The 6,499-nt window shown below is 36.8% G+C and overlaps 1 long non-coding RNA gene across 1 annotated transcript; it reads left to right on the top strand.

Moving 5' to 3' along the window:
- Window positions 1-4,216: 4,216 nt before the first annotated feature.
- Window positions 4,217-5,996, top strand: LOC137472023 (uncharacterized). The gene is made up of 2 exons (XR_010997978.1): window positions 4,217-4,787; window positions 4,825-5,996. It is a non-coding gene; the product is annotated as an uncharacterized lncRNA (long non-coding RNA).
- The last annotated feature ends 503 nt before the right edge of the window (window positions 5,997-6,499 follow it).

Below are 6,499 nucleotides of genomic sequence, written 5' to 3'. Positions count from 1 at the left end.
CAAGGAGTAGCCAAGTTCTGTGTGTAATGTGTCTTTCAAACAATTCCTCTGAGACTGAGTTTCTAAGATATCCTTTTTTAGAAAAAGTGAGTAGAATCTGCCTCTAAGCACTCAGGCTCTCTATGGACTTCATCTGGATCTCTCAAGAGATGTGCATTTGCATTTCTAGGTTAGAGTGAAAGTAAGGCAAATCTCTGGCTTTACAGAAATTTACAATTATACTGCTTGTCTCTATAAGCACCTTTGCTATGTCACACTTTAAATTTTGTTAGAAATAAATTATATGATTGCATTCTTGGATTTACTGCTCCTGAATTTCCTCATAATGTTTATTTAGAGATATCAGTCTATGTGAAATCCATGTTCTGTTTCCTTACAGAAATACATATTTGAAATAAGAACTTCTCCAGAATCTTCTAGACCAAAGCGATGCTAGTAGTAAACAGATGAGAAGACACTTCCTCAGTGTCTTATTTTTAGTTTTCATTTTTTATGTCTGTAAAAAGTTTTCTTTGGTTGTAGATGAATGTAGATGAAGACAAAAAGAGGCAATAACTGTGGTTTAAAGTTGGAGCAGATTATATAACACAAGCTTTTAAAGAAGCGGAAGCTGCCAAATGAAAAGCAGGTATTTGGAGGAATGGAGCATGCACCTCTGATTCACAAAGGTTTTAATTTGTCTTAGTTCAGGTGGGGCTAAACTGCTTTCAGGGAATTGTTTGAGGTCTTTGCATTTTAGAAATATTGGCAATGCAACACAGTTTTTTTTATTCCTGTGTCCATGACCTGAAGAAGTTCAGATACACCAAATATGTAGATTGCTGATGCTACATAACAAATAGACACATAAAAAAGACCTTTAACATCTGTGGAATTTATGTGATTGCTAAGTTATTTTTCAAGTGACAAATCATTCTGTCAATATTTTAAAAACTCCCAATAAAAGAGTATATTGATCCGCATCAACCTATAAAATTTGTTTTTTGATTTTGAAGACCTTTTTTATTATTACCACATGCAAATAAACTTTTTTAAAAAAAGTGTGTATTTTTAAAATGTAAAAGTGTGTTCATTTTTAAAAAATGGAATTGAGAATATACTCTACATCCAGCTAATTTTCAAAATCAGTATTATTTTTGGCAGAATTTTGATAGTTTATCAAAAACTGAGAAATATTAGAATGACTAGAAATAACTTCTAAGGAGTCTAAATATTTCTCAAAATCTGTACTATATCTGTCAATTTAAACTTGATGTTAATCCTCTAAATTTAGGGAAAATGTAGTGAAAGATCAAATAATGGGGTAATTTAAAAAATAATTTTAATTTTCATTATTGCTTCTTTACTATCTATTTTTGCAAATTTTCTGGCACAAAAATTAGTTATGAGAAAGTATTACCATCTGAGTGAGTAGTAACTGAGAGACAAACATGACATGGCAATGGAAAAAGGACAGTTTTGTTGATTTTTCACTCCAGGGTCTATGAATATTTGGGATTCTGAATTACATTGAAATGCTGTGCAAACGCATATAAAAATGTTCTCCTGTGGTCAGGAAGGTTAGCTTTGTTGTACAAAGACTTGCACCTATCTCAGACAGGCCTAGGGATCTGCAAACTGAAAAAGATTGAGGAATACTCTTAGCTCTACAAAGGAAATCATCCGTTATTGTGCTGTCTGAAATGGTTTTAATCTTACTCTGCAAACAGACTTGAAACTTTTATAAAAGTAACTAACTAACACAGCAGATTTTAGCTTTGAAGGAAATTCTAATTTGTTAAGGAAAATAAGAGCTCACAGTGGTGGGGAAGGGAATAATTTTTGCTGTTTATCTCAGGTAGAAGAGGCCTAAAGGTGCACAATTGAGTAGGTGGGGATTTGGCATATACTCATTTGTCATTTCATGTGGGCTAGCTTTAGTCTCTAAAATATTTATTACTTAATCCAAAAAAAGTAATAACAGTAATGCTATAACATTTCTCTGGCTGTGTTCCCTCTGCAGGGTAATTACTTGTGATGAGTGCCTGGGGGTATGCTGATCCCAGCTTGAATCTTTGGCTGGAGAGAAAATGATGAAGATGGTTTTTACCTGAGCTCCAGACCCAGAGATATTGTGGAAATATTTAATTGACAGAAATACTGTAATAAGATTTCAAATCTCAGACCCTTTAATTACAAGATTAATGGCTTTCAGGCTAGCAAAAGTAACTGAAATGTCACTTCTAGTTTGTACACTCATTCATTTATTCACTTGGCTAACTAACTTGAGCCAGGTACAGCACTTCCAATAAAGCTAAAGTTGTAATTTGCTTTCTCTGTGGTTATAGTCCCTTTGAAAATGTACAGTGTAGGCTGGGAGTAATTCAGCTACCTCAAACACTTATACACAAAATTTTCTGTAGAAATACAAAGCCAATATATCAAAAAAGAGGGCACTATTTCTTAACAAGTATATTTTCCAAAAAGCCTAAGTGAGACACAGAAGGAAATTAAGGAATTCTGAGAATCTCCGGCATGTGACAGGTGAGTCCCATTTTGGTCTCTGGTTTGACAAGGTCAGAAGGAAACCCTTTGTGTTCATTGATGCTTCTTTTTCAACCCTCAGGCAAAACTACAATTAATGGGTGAAAAGAAGAAATTTATATTCCTTGTATGAAGAAGTACCCTCCAGAGCTAAAGATGGCACAGTCACTGTTTTACACACTTCATATCTCTAGGCTATCCTGTTACACGGGGATAAGTTAACATTTTGCTCCCACTGAGTGGTGCTCCAATGCCACTAATGAGCAGACATATGCTTGTTTTAGAAAACCAGGCCACCATTACTCAGGTGTAAGGCCAGAATGATTTACACAAATGCATCTGTTAAACAACGTCCTTATTCTTTCCACTTCTTTATTTGTTCCTTGTGGCAGTGTATATGTGACATAATTGGGATCCTGTATAGTAGGAATAGAATCCCATCTGTCTGAGGCATCTATAATTGATTGCTGTCTCACAGTTTCAGAGAAGTAGCTCACCTTTTCTTTCACCACTTAAAACTGTAGTAGGAGAATAAACAATAACTGTGTCTGTATCATATCTTGAATAGTAGTTTAAGAATTTCAGCACTGAAAATAACATCTTCAGGATAATTTTTACCCAGGTAAAAATATTAACAGGGTTGGCAATACTCATTGTTGTGTGCTTTTACAGCATATACCTCACCAAGGGATAGAACCACCAGAGTGAATTTTCATTGAACATAGTTAATAGTATCCAACACACTTCAGTGGCACTACTATGGAGAGCAGCCTATAACTGTAATAGCACAATGGATAAGATCAGGGGGATCAATAGAACACTTTAAGCATGAACTCATGTCACATTCAGTCTCAAATTTGTACTGCATCCATGATCATATGCAGGTATAGGCATTATGAAGTTTTGTATATCCTGTGGAAAATGACTACCTTATCAGGGATGGTTGGGGCAATCAAGTGTAGCACCATCTGTCTGGTCAGTCTTTAAGTTAATCAACCTAAGTTGATAAAATCATGCCTTCTAAGGGGTTCCCAACATTCCATGCAACAAGAGTCAGAGAGGTACATGGGATGCCCAAGTTTAGGCTCATCTTAGGACAGTGGGAATCTGATTGAGTTATGGGTGTTTTCTATCCGGTAGGGAAACTGCTAGACTGAGTTTTCTTTTGGATCTGCACTTACCAAGGTGCTGAGGCTTTATATCTTCCATGGACACTAACTACATGCAGGTCTTCTTCACACTACACTGCCAAGCATCTGTCAGGGACTTGTACTGTAACAGGTGTTAGAGTATAACACTGCACAACTGATCTTGGCAAACATCTCAGGGCTGAGGACTTGTCATTTTGCTGAGGTCGCAGGCAAGGTTTTGTACTGTTCTGTGAGGGAGAATAATGTGTTGTGTGTAGAGTGTTTCATTATCAGATGGAGGCAGAAAATTCCTTCTGGGGACTTAGAAGCTGTTGCTGTGCGGAAACATGCTGTGCGAACAACAGGCTGTGACCAACGCATTAACTTGACATTTTCCTTCTATTGGGGTAAGACATTTATGAGAAAGTACATATTTCTTCTTAAAAGCATAGCTACTTAATTCCTAAGCAATTTAAAAACTAATAGGTGTTTATACTACCTGATTGATTGGGCTTTTGTATTTCTGGTAATGGACATGTTTTTATTATGATCCATTATTTTGCTCTAGATGTTTCTAGAAACTTTATTAGCAGACAAAGTTCATGTCTCAAATAAGATAAAGCCCAGGAACACAAACTGAAGTAAGGAAGTATAGCACACACTAGAGGGTAATGGCAGAAGGGAACTGGAGGGTAATTACACTAAAAGCAAGTAGTTTAAGCTTTGCACAATGTGGTGATCTTGAAGCATCTAGAAATTTGTTTTCATAGACAAATAACATACGTTTCTCTTAATTGTTGCATAACCTAACCTTTTGTAGTGTTAAGAAAACTTCAGATGTATTCCTCAACAGGTAGTTGCCTGATTTCTTCAAGGCAATAATCAGAAGTGAACACAGAAGGAGAATGTGAAGGAGAAATAACCATGCTAACTTACTCCCAGAGAACATCCTTGATGACATTCAGATACAAGGACAAATATGCTCAAATTGAAGCAATTTCTGCAGGAACACAGCCATGTGCTGATCAACATAATTTAATAAAGTGATTTGAAATGCAGCATGGGCATGAATGAAGAAACATCCCATTGCTGTTAGCATAACACACTGGTCTGTGATGAAGAAGCATGTAGTTTGTTATTAGTTCTGCTACTAAGGTCTACAAACTCATAGGATTGAAAATTGTATTTCAGGCACTGTGTCTTTGGTAGCATGAACACTAGATTGACTGAAATGGTAAGTGAAAATGCAGTTATGGTTAACTGGAGAAAAGCTATATCAATGACCTTTCTATTCTGTTTCATTGATCTCCTTGAGCTGCATTGTGGCTTGGTCACTGTCCCACCAAATAACATAATCCAAAGCTGTGTTTCCAACACAACTGTCTCATGACTGGGCCTGAAGCAACAAGGCTCCCTTCTTGATGGTTTCAGGAAAATGATGCTACCAAAAGGGTTTGACAGAAAGTTATTGAAAGGCAACATATCATCACATCTACTACAGATTGCTCCAGGATTAAATTGAATGTGTTAATTATTTTCATTTGAGAAGACCATTTGACAGTGGAAAGAAAAAGGAATTTTAAAATTTTAGCGTATCTAACCCATCCTGTAAGATTCACATGAAAAGTTCAATTTGTTCTTAAGGCTGCTAGTTATAATATATTTGGATTGTTGATGATAGATTAATAAAGCTTTCTATTTTGAAATGGAAAATAAGTTGATCTTTATGTTCTGGGTCAAATTTTGTATGCAAAATCCTAACTGATCATTCTGGAGAATGATATTTGTATTCACCTCTGTGTCTTCATGCACTAATGTAACCATTACATCACACTCTTTTGTATAACTAGCATGTTTAATGCATCTCAAAAATGCCTTCTTATGCCAACAGGTCCTTCAGCAAAGGCAGTCTGCACATTTCAAAAGTCAAAAGCAATTTGTTTAAATGACCTGTAACCTAACATGTTTCATGCTGCTAGAAATCAGTAAGTCCACTCTCCAGCTCTCAAAGTCTACACTGAAGTTTATTTTAGGAAAACGTGGTTTGAGGACAGTACTTTAGTATGACTCATAATAGAGCAATGTGAAGATGTTTGACACTGTGGATGTGTATCCATTATGTGTGATTTCCTCTATGTGTGTTTGCATTAACAAAGGCATTTTTCAAGTGTTTTGTTTTTGCTCAAACAACTGACCAAATATTCTATAATATTGGCAGACAAAATAGTCCTAAAATTCTTTCAGTAGCTGGGAGAAGTCTCACAATCACTGTCACTTGTTCTTATGGAGGACTTCAACTTACCATATGTCTTCTGGAAATACAACACAGCAGAGAGAAAACAATCCAGGAGGTTTCTGGAATATGTGGAAGTGAACTTCCTGACACAGCTGGTGAGTGAGCTGGGAAGGTGCCCTTCTGAACCTGCTGTTTGTGAACAGAGAAGGACTGGTGAGTGATAAGGTGATCTGAAGGTGTCATGTGCAGAGTGCATATTGCCCTTTTCTGGACTCACTCCAGCCCCTCAATGTCTTTCTTGTCATGAGAGACCCAGAACTGGACACAGCACTCTAGGTGTGGCCTCAGCAGTGCTGAGTACAGGGGGACAATCCCTTCATTGTCCTGCTGGCCACACTATATGGGCCAGGATGCCATTGGCCTTCTTGGCCACTTGGCCACTGTTATGAATGGATGTGAGCCTTTTGCCCAGGCCTCTGGCTGTGGGCAGTTGCTTCATTGAGGCAGCCAGCACCCCAAAACCCACTCTTGTTTGCAAGTTTTTTAGTAATGGCTGATTTGGTCTATTATATAATGAATTATTTATTTAGTAGACAGAAAACAAACAGAC

This window comes from Anomalospiza imberbis, chromosome 3 (assembly GCF_031753505.1).
Source record: "Anomalospiza imberbis isolate Cuckoo-Finch-1a 21T00152 chromosome 3, ASM3175350v1, whole genome shotgun sequence".
In the NCBI taxonomy this organism is placed as follows: domain Eukaryota; kingdom Metazoa; phylum Chordata; class Aves; order Passeriformes; family Viduidae; genus Anomalospiza; species Anomalospiza imberbis.
This window is presented reverse-complemented; position numbering and strand designations above follow the sequence as displayed.